This window comes from Lissotriton vulgaris, chromosome 3_2 (genome assembly GCF_964263255.1).
Source record: "Lissotriton vulgaris chromosome 3_2, aLisVul1.2, whole genome shotgun sequence".
NCBI classification, from domain to species: domain Eukaryota; kingdom Metazoa; phylum Chordata; class Amphibia; order Caudata; family Salamandridae; genus Lissotriton; species Lissotriton vulgaris.
The window spans coordinates 235,664,141-235,677,315 of record NC_141690.1 but is presented as its reverse complement, the minus strand read 5'-3'; the positions used below and the strand labels follow the sequence as shown (position 1 = coordinate 235,677,315).

The window sequence follows — 13,175 nt, the reverse complement described above, 5'->3', positions numbered from 1 at the left end:
AGAACCGTACAAGTGTGCAACCATGTGATTGAGGAATATGTGCCATCAAGAGAACTACAGCTCTGAGTGAGAGGATTAAGTAAAACGCCAAATCTAAAAAGAATATCTTTATGGCAACCCCTGCCTTTAGTGAGACAGATACCACAAACAGGTGCATACACTCTTTTCTACGAAGGATCACGCGCAACAGTTTACAGATCACTCATTTAGAGATCAATTTGCTGAAGCCTCGAATAATGCATAATCTGGGTTTGTCGTGGCAGGACCGGGGAGGCACTGTGGGCATAGTTGTGTTAGTAGGCCATACATGAAAAAAAGGGTCAGTGAGGAAAGCAGGTGCTGAAAAAGTTATTTGTAACTGTTGGAACTGGCCCTTTTTGCAGGGTCATCCCCAAACTTTTTGCTTCGTCCTCCCTTAGTTTTCCTGACCCGTGGTTGTTGGCAATAGGACTCTGCGCACTTTACCACTGCTGATCAGTGCTAAAGTGCATATGCTCTCTATGTAAATTGTTATTCTGATTGGATATACATGTTTGGCATATTTGTATCACCATGAAGTCCCTAGTAAAGTGCACTGGGTGTGCCAGGGCTGGTGATGACAAATGCTACTAGTGGGCCTGCAGCACTGATTGTGCCACCCACAGGAGTAGCTCTAAAATGGTGTCTCAGGCCTGCCACTGCAGCGCCTATGGGCAGTTTAGAACTGCCATGTCCTCCTGGTCAGTGTCCCCACTGACCAGGCCTAACCCTTCCCTTTTCGTGCACATCAGTCACCCCTATGGTAGGCCCAAGGTACCCCCCTGGGCAGGGTGCAGTGTATGTGAAAGGTAGAGCATGTACTAGTGCAGGTACCATGCTCTGGTAGTGAATTACAGCCATTTTCGTTTTTCACTATTGTAAGGCTATCTTGCTCCATAGGTTAACATGGGGGATGCTGGCTACAGTGGTTAACAGCATTTCTTCCCATAGGAACAAGATAGGACATAAGTATCTAGTATCCCTGAACTCAGAATTTAATAATACATCTTTTAGGAAAGGTGGTTTTTAAATCCTGTGTTTGAGAACAGCACTTTTAGAAAGTTGCTGTTCTCTTGTCTGACCCTTCTGTGTGCCTGGGCCTGTTTGTGTATTGACTGTCTGGTTTGTGAGTGACAGGGGCTGGGGAATTCCCCCAGAGGCTGGATGAGTCAGCACTAGGCTGAATGAAGCAATTGCAACCTGAGTGGTGGGAGGAGTTAGCACCTGGGCTGAATAGGGCTGTGCCTGCCTGCCACAATGCTGGCTCCACCTCCTGCTGGGCGGCTGAGGACCCTGCCCCTCACTCTGAAAGGAAAGATGCAGCCAGCAAAACAAAGTACTCAGGATCCACCCAGAACTGGTTTAGACCGGGCTCAGGGCCCACATGCACTGAAAGAACAAAGACTTTAGGGGTATAAGAACAGGACCCCTGACAACAGAAAATTAGATCAACCTGGAAATCAAGAAGGAACCTCTGCCAAGGAGAAAGCTGACTCTGAAGAAGGAAGACTGTCCTGCTGTTGCTCTGCTGGACTGACCTGCTGTTGCTTTGCTGCCAAGGAGAGGGGAAGGACTTTGCTGTGAGCCGTGTCCCCTGTCTTGAAGGAATCTCCAAGGGCCTGAGAAGAGCTGGCTCCCTGTTTCCGAAGTCCCAGGAACAAAAGGACTTCACCCCCAGTCTCCCTGAACTCTGCTGAGAGAGTTCTGTCCTTCGTAGAGTGCTTGATCCAGTTGTGGGGCCTCTAGAAGTTGAACCTGAGCTGGGAAGCTTGAGACTAAGCTGAGAAACTTGTGAAGCTGAAAAGTGTTGCATCGCTCGCTTGCGGAGCGCATCCCCGACAGTGCGAGAAGTTTCCCGCCGCTACGAAGGTCGAGATCGGCGCAGCACCTGACATCGCTGCCGGAGCCGTCGCACCCTTCGTTTGCGGGACGCACCAGACCGGTGCGGGAGAATCGAACATCGCTGCGAGTGTCGTCGCAGAGCCTGTCGTCTGGGTGAGAACGCCGCACCGCTTGCTTGCGGACCGCATCACGTCGCTGCAGACATCGCTGCAGAAGCATCTCACCGAGGAGCTGCGAGAGAGAGGGTCACCGCTGGATCGCGCATCGTCACCCCGGAGATCGTCGCAGCCCCTAAGAGATCATCGCATCGTACCTTTGCGAGAACAGACTTCCCACGGAACCTACGCACCGGAATCTACGCAAGCTGCCTTCCTCCCCATACAGACCGGATTCGTCGCAACACGCCCGCTGCTGCAGCGGGGCTGTCGCATCACCTCCCCAGGGTCTCAGGAGCAACGCATCGCTTGTTTTCCACCGCACCAGCTTCCTGCTTGTGGAACTTTGTTGCATCTAAAAGGTACTGTGAGTAAACGTGACGCAACTGTAAACTTTTCACGCATCTGTGGATTATTTGATCGCAACTTAAAGAACTTTGATTACAACCTGAAGAACTCTTTTGAAACCATATCCTTGAACTGTGTATGTTGGATTTTTGTCGTTTTGGTCTTGTGTAGTTTAGAATAAATATCTTTATTTTCCTAAACTGTTGTGGAATCAGTTTGTGGTGTTTTCACTGTGTTACTGTGAGTGTTGGTACAAATACTTTACACATTGCCTCTGGTTAGCCTAGACTGCTCAGGCCAAGCTACCTAGAGGGCGAGCAGGGGTTATCTAAGAGGGTTATCTCCTTGCCCTGACTAGAAGCAAGGGTCCCTATTTGGACAGTGGTACCTACCTCTGCCAACTAGAGACCCCCAGTTCTAACAGTAACAATAAATCACATTACTGGTAAACAAACTTTAAGTGGACACAGAATTTGCAGAATCTATTTTGTCTCAACAATATCCATAGGAGTAGGGTGGTGGCACTGGCCGATTATATCCATAAGAAAAAAAATAAAGGGGAGGAAGTGACCAGAGTAGAGACCCAGATCAAAGATCTTGGGACAGGACTACTTCATCTGCATAGTAAGGAAAACTAATAGCCGGGGCATGTTACAGCCACACAGGTAAAGCTCACAGAACAGAGGTAGGTGGAAACGACTACCTAAGTACCCAAGGGCACTTGGGAATACATTGCACTACTCTAACCTGAAAGCAGCAGCCTTTGTAAGGTCCAGATGCCAAAGCAGAAGATAGCATTACTGTTCACTAGAACAAAGATAAGTTATTCAAAGGTTAAGTGAGATGCTGATAAGTCCAAAGGGAGTGCTAAGAAAAAAAAAACGGAGTTCTCACACTCACTATAAAGAGCCAAGATGGGATTACCCTGTGCCAAACATTGGAAAAGGCAACAGGTCTTACCTATGCAAGTGCTGTTGGCGTTGTCAGTCTTTTAGCCATGTTTTACAGCAGCTGTGCAATATGGTGAAAGTAAGACCGGGACAAAGGACTTTTTCCTGGCAAGATTGGGACAGGGCAAGCAAAATAATGCAGGAGTGTGGGAGAGATGAGAGAAACACCACCACACAGGAGGAAGTGGGAGAAAAAAAATCACAACGCAGGAGGAGTGGGTAGGATGGGAGTGGGCACAATGTGGAAGGGATTTATTGAGGGACGGGCAACAGCAACAATGTGGCAAGCAAGAACATCAGCAATGCAAGCAATGACCGACCAAGCAAATTTAAGAAAAATAATAAGTACCTCCGAATGTGCGAGCAGTGAAAAGAGACACACTGGAACAATGAAGCGGTGGTACTTGCTCTAAGCCCTAGGTTAGGAACAAACACGCTTAGGGGAAACTAAGCCAGCACGTGCTGACCAAATAAAAATAAAGAAATGAGTGACAATGAAACCAACCATTGGTGAGCAACGGGCGGGCTCTAAGCTCCCTGTAAGCTGACAAAATGTCTTGCAAGTGGCAGTGTATGCTCGGTCTCACACAAAAGCTAAAAAGCATTGACAAGACAGAAAGAAAATTCTCTGGTTTGCTCTCTGAGAAGGCTGATGTATCTAATACACAATAAGTGTGTTGTCTACTTTACAACTGCCCAAGGCCATCTACTTTTTTCATAACTAAAAAAGTGAGATGCCTCCAAACGATAAAGTATACCTTTAACCCTCCTTTTTTATGACCCATAAATTAAAAGTACCCAGGAATAGGGTAACATGCACACGACAGAACAAGATCAGCCAACTCACCCATACAATTAAGCAAGTCGCTGACTGTGCTTTAAACATGTCACTGGAATCCACACTTATCAGCACTAGAATGATGGGTGTAGAAGTTGCACTTGCTAATATACTGACTGGATTACAAAGTATACAACCATAGCAGTTTGGTGCCACTCACATGGAGCTATGTTGGTATTCAGATGATGAGGTAGTCTGTGCTGGAGAGAACCTTCCAAGAGGCTTGCCATTGCCTAGACTGAGTGCTGGCACACTGGTCATGATGGAGAACAACAAGAACATGCAGGAGGTGTCGTACACAAAATGGAGGAGTCAAAAGACAGTTCTTGGCTGGCTAACTGCTGGCCCTGCAGAAAATCCAGCAGCAGAATACAGCAGGATGAGAAAGGCTGTAAGAAAAGTAGAAAGTACAGACTTCATAGGTGAGCTCTGGTGAGGTACGTGATAAACCCCGCATGGACAATTCGCTCCACAGTCCATGCATTTCCTGCGGTTCTGCATCGACAACGGAGACCTTTCTAAACAGAGCTTATAGAAGTGTCAAAATGATCCACAACCGCACACATCTGTATTAGTTTTGTAACTGCATTTATATAGTGCCGACTATCCGTGACGAGGCACTGAAGTGCTTTACGCTGGGTAGCATGCTGCTCTGGAACCAAAAGTTAGTGGTTACTCCATTGGTTATTATTGATTTTTCAGATTATTCTTGTGCTCTCGAGGAAACCATTTCAAACACTTGCTGCTTTGTGGCAGATTAATTGGCAGGGGTTAGAACTGCTCATTAGTGGCGGCTATGCGAGTTCATGCAAATAACTGGTGGGATTAACAGAGGAGATCAGGTGTGTTACACTGCATGGAGAGGTTAGGAGCTATGGAAAGAGTTCTGCCATTTTGGAGAACTACAATAATAGAGTTTAAGGCAAACCTGCATTCGACCTAGAGTAGACTGCGCCTAGAGAGGTGAGGCTGCAGAGAAGGAGTAAGAAGAGGGTCAATTGGAGAGGCAATAGTCGGACGGTGTAAATTAAGATTATTTCTTCGTGCAGGGTTTGAGGTACATGCAGGGGGGGGGTTCAGATCGCTTGCAAACAAAGAATGCAAAACTGTGGAAAGAAACGTCGCTGGCATTCGAGGCAGTGCGGTGTTAGGTCATTTTGCTAGGCACTAAAAACTAGCAACCCCAGACCACTGCTCACAGAAACGCAGCTGAGCAGCTCAGGCGCTGGAAGCGTCAAGTCCTGGCTGGAGGCAGATACAGGGGAATATCAAGAACCTTTGGCTGCGCTGGGACGAAACCGCCATCTTGTGGTAAAAGCAATTTAAAAATGCCATGTGGTGAACCGTCCAAACAGAGGTGGGCCAAGTAGCGCATGCTGCCATTCTCCCAATGCAAGACTAGTTGTACATGTGGCGCGACTGTTTCTGTAAGCATAAGCCCTGGTACGTATCTGCCAGTGAATGGAACCTTAACACGTTCAGATAAAGTAACTTGCCCAGGATCACACACTTAGTCACGAAGAAATTCCAAAATCAGCGGTAATAGGTTGTGATTCCATTGGCACTAGAACCCACCTCAGTGGTCTCCTTAAACCCCTCTGCTCGCGACCCCATACCACCGATTCCACTTCACATGCCTGTCTGCCACGAGCAGTCCAGAGAAGAGTCAGAACCGCGAGCCCCAGAGGAGAGAGATACCACGAGAACTAAGCTAGGAAACCGAGGATTCAAATCAATTTACTTAAAAAAAAAAAACACACTGTTATGTTGTGTTTTTCCCTTATTACTTGTATATTGCTTTAAGGCTCGCTATAGAGCGTGGCACCTTGTAGAATGTCTATTACTGTTCTTGCATTCTTGTTCCATGAGTGTTCAGTTGAAGCTTTCCTCTACAGCTGTAAGTTGTGCTACCTGGCTCCACCTGTTTCATCCTTATCTCAATAAACCTTACGAGATACAAAGCCTCCTTCTCTACTTTACAATTGGCGACGATCGGGATCGACACCCTGCAATCTAAAACCTCGGATTTATTTATTTTTTTTTAAAAAAAAAAAAAAAAAAGAAGGAGAAAATTGCTTGGAAGAGTTATATCTACTTTCACCTGAGCCTTCAGCGGAACGGATTCAAAGACTAGTTCGTATGTATTTTTCTTTTCCTTGTGTTTAAGAAATTATTAACTTACTTGTTCCGGTTGGTCGCGCATGCCGGCATCTTTCAATTGAGTAGCCGAGTTCCAAGCGCTTTCTAACTACGCGCGACCAACACGGAATGCCTTACGTCAATCACGCACGCATGGATAATCGCGTGATGACGCAATCGCGCTAGGTCACGTTGCGTGACCCTGCGTGGCGGCCATTTTGGATTGGTCGAAAGTATCTCGGGAAACGCTATTACCGAAGCTCAGTCACCGAGACAGTTAAAAAAAAAAAAAGGAAAACGAACTTTATTGAACCAGCGCTATTCATCTTTGGCTCACACCTTTGGATAACGTTTCCATCTACAGAGAAGGACAAGGATAAACAGGTGAGACTGTCGGGGCACTTACTATTTTTGATCAACCAAGTGTTGTGGTTGTGGTTTAAAAGACATTACTGCTCAAATACTTGCATTGTGTATATACATATATGAATTCTGGGGATCAACTCCACAGTGAAGATAGTTCTGAAACAATAATGGCTCAACAAAGTTTTGTCATTAGCCCCCCACAACCCTTTTGGGCTACTGGATCACAACCAGACATGAAGTGGGTAGAATGGAAGGAGTATTTTAATAATTACATCTGTGCTATTGATGAAAATGCCAAAATGAAACCAGAGCAAAAGAAAAGAATACTTTTACATTCACTGGGCCCTAAAGGATTAAAAACATATTCACGTATGCAAAAATTAGTTGATGCTGATTCAAATGAATTTGACAATGCCATTGCTGATATGGATAGATACTTCGCACCTAAAGTGTGTATAGGTGTGGTGAGACACAAATTCTTCCAAAGAACACAAAAAAAGGGTGAATTAGTAGACGAATGGATTGATGACCTTAAAAAACTGGCCATTGACTGCAAGTTTGGGAATCTACACGACGAACTTATTCGAGATCAGCTTGTGATGCACAACGATAATTCTCCTATTCAGGATCGCCTTTGGGTTAATGGAGATGCACCTCTCGACGATGTACTCGCGATAATGAGGAAATCAGAGATGTCGGGAAGATGTGCTACTGTGATTAAAGACACTGTTAAGGATTCTGATAAGGCGTCATCGGCTGTCTTCAAAATCCAAGGAACACCCAAGTATCAGAACAAACAATCTTTTAACAAAGGGTTTAATCAACCTTACAAGAACCAAGGAATGGATAATAAGTTGGAGGACAAAAAGTGTTACCGCTGTGGTAGCAAAGAGCATATGGCTTACTACAAGTCATGCCCTGCCTTACGGAAAAAGTGTGGTATTTGTGGTCTCATTGGCCATTTCAGCAAAATGTGTCGCAGACGTACTAATGTCAAATGTATTTGGAATGAGGATGAATGTGTTGATGGAAGTAGTGATGATGAAAGTGGTTGTGTAAAGAACATTAGAGGGAATTATATGTTGAACATTACTGAGGAAGGCAATTACATGTTAAACCTTACTGATGAAGCGATGGTGGGCAAACCTATCTGTGAAGTCTCTTTTGGTGGTGTTAAAGTTAAGGTATATGCGGACTCGGGGTCTCCATATACGATTGTCAACGAAGAGATATGGAAAAAGAGCTTTACACGGAAAATAGGAGATAAATTAAATGCCTCAGATGTTAGTCCAGTAAGTTATACTGGTGGTAAAATTGAACTTTTAGGGTTCAGATGGCTTACCTTTATATTTAAAGGCAGAACGGCCAGAGGCAAATTATACATTGCAAGAAAAGGACCTTCTGTTCTGGGGTGGTATGACCAGAAAAGTCTCCATATCATTTTGGATCCGAATAGCAAAGAGAAGGTACTAGTTGTAGATGAGGGCAGCAAATTAGAAGATATTTTAAGACATAAATTCACCAATGTTGTAAGTGGTCAGCTAGGCAAGCTTAAGGGCTTTGAGCATAGAATTATGCTCAAACACAACGCACAGCCTAAAGTGCATAGGGTTAGGCCTATTCCTCTCTTGATAAGAGAGGAAGTTAAGAAGGAAATTCAGGGTCTTTTAGCCAAAGGTGTCATCGAGGAGGTAGACTCTTCGGAGTGGATTAGTCCAATAGTCGTAGCGAGGAAGCCCAACGGAAAAATCCGTTTGTGTATTGATTTACGCCATCTAAATCAAAATATTGTGATTGAACGTTTTCCCTTGCCCAAAATAAATGAAATGGTTTCTTCCTTAAGGGGAGCGACTTGGTTTTCCACAGTGGACCTTTCCGCTGCATACCACCAGGTAGTTTTAGATCCTGAGTCTAGGCACCTAACAGCCTTCATTACACCATTTGGCTGTTTCCAATTTATAAGGATGCCATTCGGTCTTGCATCAGCCGCGGCTGTTTTCCAACGCCTAATGCACAGATTGTTTGGTAACATGAATGGTATTAGTTTCTTTCAGGATGATATTCTAATTGCTGGCAATGATAAAGAGGATCATGACACCAAGTTGTGGGAAGTTTTTACCACACTTAGTTCGGCTGGTTTGACTGTTGAACTGTCTAAGTGCAAGTTTGGAGAAAGAAATGTCTCATATCTAGGTCACATAATTAGTGAGGAGGGCGTCAGACCAAAAACTTCACTAATAGAATGCATTATCAACTCACCTGCACCCGATTCCAAGGAAGGAATCAAATCTTTTTTGGGTATGGCTGAGTATTGTGCCAAGTTCATCAAAGGTTTTGCTTCAAAGGTATACAACATCAGGTCCCTTTTGAAGAAAAATGTAAAATTTGAATGGTCTATAGAATGTGAAAATGAGTTTGTTGAAATCAAGCGGGATTTACAAAATGTAAGCGCCTTGTCTAGCTTTGATCCTAATTTAGATTGTTATCTGACAACGGACGCAAGTGACAAGGGTTTAGGTGCAGTCTTGTCGCAGGTGGATGACATGGGTAAAGACAAAATAATTTTGTTTGCATCTAGGGCTCTGTCACCCGCTGAAAGCAGATACCCTATTATAGAAAGGGAAGCCTTGGCCTGTGCTTGGGCCTTAGAACATTTTCGTGCATTTGTTTGGGGGAAAATGGTTCACATTAGGACTGATCACAGACCGCTGGTCCACATCTTATCCACTGATGGCACAGCTACTGCTTCGGCCAGGTTGGCAAGAATCTCTATGAGGATGAAGGAATACATTTACAAGATCACATATGTACCTGGTAAAGACAATGTTGTCGCTGATTGTTTATCTAGACTCCCTTCTCCCTTAGAAGAGTGCGTTGATGATCCTTGGGGCGATGTTAGTATAGCTTTCATTCATGATTCCGGGTTTCCAGCTATTAGCAGGGAAGATTGGTTAAGTGGACATAATGCTGACAAGGATTTAATGGAGGTTACCAAGTTCATCTGTCACGGCTGGCCGAAAGAGGGATTTTTGACGAGCACTGTGAAGCCATTTTGGGAGGTACGTTCTGAATTATCATTTGAAAAGGAGGTTCTTATGCGGGGGGACAGGATTGTTCCACCCTCTGGGCTGAGGAAAAAAGTCTTAGAGTTATGTCACGAGGGACATTTCGGTATTGTAAGGACTAAACTGGCAGTCAAAAGTTTGTTTTGGTGGCCCAAAGTTGACAGTGAGGTGGAAACATTTGTCAGAGGTTGCTCGGTTTGCAATTCTGCAGACAAGTCTTTGAGGACCCTTAGACCAGCCATGAGTGAGGGACTCATTCCTAACATGCCTTGGGAAACCATCGCAGTGGATATTTTTGGCCCTGTAGGTGACCCAAAGGAATATGGGCTTGTTGCCATTGATCTGTTCACCAAGTGGCCGGTAGTGAAGTTTGTGGACTGTGTGGATACTCAGACTGTGTTAAAGTTTTTGGATAAAATTTTTATTATGGAGGGCCTACCTGTTAACATCCTGACGGACAATGGTGTACAATTCTTGTCCAAGGTTGCCCAGAATTATTTTGCAAAGTGTGGTATCACACACAAAACGACCTCCTTGTACAATCCCAGTGGGAACGGAACCGTTGAGCGTTTCAATAGAGTTATTAAGGGGATTTTGCAAGCTGCAAACTACAAAGGTTTAGATTGGAAACTGGAAATACAAAAAGCTGTATGGTCCTACAAGGTGACTTTAAATAACAGTACTGGTGTTTCCCCTTTTGTGATGATGCGTGGTAGATTACCTAGGTGTAAATTCAACCCGTCTTGGGTTTTCAAAGATAATGTCCAGCAGTGGTCACCTATTGAGGTCAAGAAAAGTTTAGAATTGGTGCATGACAAGAGTAAAGCCTACTATGATCAGCGCCATGGCGTGAAAAATATCATTATTAAATGTGGTGACTGGGTCAGGATTAAGAAACCGTACAGAGTTTTGAAGGGGGAGAACAAATTTGATTCACCTAAACAAGTTCTGGAGGTTCTCAGGAACTCAGTCAGGTTAAGTGACGGGAAAGTTTGGAACTTGAAGGATGTGGCCTTGGATATTTGTCCAAACCATGGTGCAGTGGAGAGTGGAAGAGACCAACCGACTGACTTTGATTGGGTTGAGGATTACTTCCAGGGCAGCAGTTTGCAATCTCAACTTGCGCCTAATGGATCTTTGCCTCAAGTAAGGGAGGGGGATGGGGTAACCGTTTCTCCTGTTTCTCATGATGGTCAACCCAACTTGGTCGATTCTGGTCACGTACAGGACAATGTACCTTCCTCCCCAATTGTAACTTCTCCTGCTGTTGGTAATGATGCCGTGTCAGCACCCACACAACCTTCAGTTAAGGTTTCTAATAGGACACGAGTGTTGCCTTATTGGCTTAAGGATTATGTGAAGTAATTATTATTCCCTTACCTTCTTTCCCTTGTCCCTTACCTTTCCCCTGCTGTTCCCCTTTTTCCTTTATTGTGACGGGGGGGGATGTGTTATGTTGTGTTTTTCCCTTATTACTTGTATATTGCTTTAAGGCTCGCTATAGAGCGTGGCACCTTGTAGAATGTCTATTACTGTTCTTGCATTCTTGTTCCATGAGTGTTCAGTTGAAGCTTTCCTCTACAGCTGTAAGTTGTGCTACCTGGCTCCACCTGTTTCATCCTTATCTCAATAAACCTTACGAGATACAAAGCCTCCTTCTCTACTTTACACACACCTTCGCTACGGCTGTTCTAGTTTTAGACTAACGAGATCGGCTTCACATTCACGACCAAAGTCAATAATAAAAACAGAAGCTCTGCACACAAACAAGCGCCGTGTGTAGAGCCCACGCCTGCGGCTGCCCGTGTGGAGATAACGTGTACTTACCGCCACATCCCGAAGCAACGCTCCCGTCAGCCGACGGCGACGATACTAAACAAACAGCTCTTGTCCTGCAAGCCTTCTTGGAAAGCCTCCCGCATCGCTAATACGGAAAGCGCCTAGCGGCCCACCCGCCCACAGTGCTGCTGCTGCGCTACACAGACTCCAGCTGCGCAGGGCCCTGGCTCCCATCTGTCCCAGGCTGATGTGAGTCCGCGCCCGCCCCCGCCCAGGGAGGGTCCTTCCCTCATCTTCTGTGGCTCGTCACTCCCTCTTGGTGCCTACAGTCCCTCTCACGCCACGCACAGCATCCCCGGACCCGCGCCCCAGCAGACTCCGGGATCACTCGACTGCTACAGGGACGGGCTCTCTGTTGTGTTTCTCGCACACCACTGCATCTCCCAGGCTTCTGCAAAGCTGGCAGCGCTTAGAATGGAGAACGTAGCACTAGGCCCTCTCAGAGGAACCAGACTGGCTCATATACGAGTGCTAAGAGCGCTTAGAATGGAGAACGGCAGCACTAGGCCCTACCTAAGGTACCAAACTGGGTCATATACAAGTTCTGAGGGCGCTTAGAATGAAGAACGGCAGCTCTAGGCCCCATCAGAGGAACCAGACTGGGTCATATACAAGTGCTGAAGGCGCCTAGAATGGAGAACAGCAGCACTAGGCCCTATCAGAGGAACCAGACTAGCTCATATACAGAGTGCTGAGGGCGCTTAGAATGGAGAATGGCCGCACTAGGCCCTATCAGAGGAACCGGACTGGGTCATATACCAGTGCTGAGAGTGCTTAGAATGGAGAAAGCTAGCACTAGGCCCCACCTAACGAACCAGACTGGGTCATATACCGGTGCTGAGAGCGCTTAGAATGGAGATCGGCAGCACTAGGCCCTATCAGAGGAACCAGACTGGATCATATACCAGTGCTAAGAGCGCTTCGAATGGAGAACGCTAGCACTAGGCCCTACCTAAAGTACCAAACTGGGTCGTATACAAGTTCTGAGGGCGCTTAGAATGGAGAACGATTCAGAAAAGGGGGTGGTGATGAACAGAGTGTCTGAATTAAGCAGACCACTCTTACCCAGTCCAAAGATCAGGGCTTGATCCATCACCGTTATTTATCTCAGTGCCCCATCCCAGCTCAGAACCTGGCTATATGCAAATCAGTCTGTCCCTGGCCCAGTGCATCATGGGAACAGGGCAGACTAAACTACCAAGCCAATTCTTCACCAGAAAGGAGACAAGCTACCGGGGACCGGTTTCTGGCATTTCAGCCATCTTCGGCCCGGCTTGCTTGAATCCTGATGGTGCAGTGAGAAAGGGACTCATGTCTGAGTATACCCTGCCACACCTATAGTGGCCAAAAACGATTCAGAAAAGGGGGTGGTGATGAACAGAGTGTCTGAATTAAGCAGACCACTCTTACCCAGTCCAAAGATCAGATCTTTGGACTGGGTAAGAGTGGTCTGCTTAATTCAGACACACTGTTCATCACCACCCCCTTTTCTGAATCATTAGAATGGAGAACAGCAGCACTAGGCCCCATCAGAGGAACCAGACTGGGTCATATACAAGTTCTGAGGGCGCTTAGAATGGAGAACGGCAGCACTAGGCCCTACCTAAGGAACCAG

The 13,175-nt window shown here is 45.9% G+C and overlaps 1 protein-coding gene across 3 annotated transcripts in view; it reads right to left on the bottom strand.

Annotated features, from left to right (window-relative positions):
• PTPRA (protein tyrosine phosphatase receptor type A) overlaps positions 1-13,175 on the bottom strand; it is a 906,420-nt gene that overhangs the window by 659,122 nt on the left and 234,123 nt on the right. Inside the window, exon 1 of one of the 3 annotated variants that reach the window (XM_086964288.1) lies at positions 11,549-11,663. The exons of the other annotated variants lie outside the window; for them this stretch is intronic. The gene's annotated coding sequence lies outside the window, so the exon portion shown is untranslated. Of the gene's footprint in view, positions 1-11,548; positions 11,664-13,175 lie in introns of those variants that run through there. 3 annotated transcript variants of the gene reach the window in all.